Source organism: Hemitrygon akajei, chromosome 10 (assembly GCF_048418815.1).
Source record: "Hemitrygon akajei chromosome 10, sHemAka1.3, whole genome shotgun sequence".
In the NCBI taxonomy this organism is placed as follows: Eukaryota; Metazoa; Chordata; class Chondrichthyes; order Myliobatiformes; family Dasyatidae; genus Hemitrygon; species Hemitrygon akajei.
The window spans coordinates 177,077,956-177,078,844 of record NC_133133.1 but is presented as its reverse complement, the minus strand read 5'-3'; positions in this window follow the sequence as shown (position 1 = coordinate 177,078,844).

Genomic DNA, 889 nt, shown 5'->3' with positions numbered 1-889 from the left:
TTAGGGTTAGGGTTAGGGTTAGGGTTAGGGTTAGGGTTAGGGTTAGGGTTAGGGTTAGGGTTAGGGTTAGGGTTAGGGTTAGGGTTAGGGTTAGGGTTAGGGTTAGGGTTAGGGTTAGGGTTAGGGTTAGGGTTAGGGTTAGGGTTAGGGTTAGGGTTAGGGTTAGGGTTAGGGTTAGGGTTAGGGTTAGGGTTAGGGTTAGGGTTAGGGTTAGGGTTAGGGTTAGGGTTAGGGTTAGGGTTAGGGTTAGGGTTAGGGTTAGGGTTAGGGTTAGGGTTAGGGTTAGGGTTAGGGTTAGGGTTAGGGTTAGGGTTAGGGTTAGGGTTAGGGTTAGGGTTAGGGTTAGGGTTAGGGTTAGGGTTAGGGTTAGGGTTAGGGTTAGGGTTAGGGTTAGGGTTAGGGTTAGGGTTAGGGTTAGGGTTAGGGTTAGGGTTAGGGTTAGGGTTAGGGTTAGGGTTAGGGTTAGGGTTAGGGTTAGGGTTAGGGTTAGGGTTAGGGTTAGGGTTAGGGTTAGGGTTAGGGTTAGGGTTAGGGTTAGGGTTAGGGTTAGGGTTAGGGTTAGGGTTAGGGTTAGGGTTAGGGTTAGGGTTAGGGTTAGGGTTAGGGTTAGGGTTAGGGTTAGGGTTAGGGTTAGGGTTAGGGTTAGGGTTAGGGTTAGGGTTAGGGTTAGGGTTAGGGTTAGGGTTAGGGTTAGGGTTAGGGTTAGGGTTAGGGTTAGGGTTAGGGTTAGGGTTAGGGTTAGGGTTAGGGTTAGGGTTAGGGTTAGGGTTAGGGTTAGGGTTAGGGTTAGGGTTAGGGTTAGGGTTAGGGTTAGGGTTAGGGTTAGGGTTAGGGTTAGGGTTAGGGTTAGGGTTAGGGTTAGGGTTAGGGTTAGGGTTAGGGTTAGGGT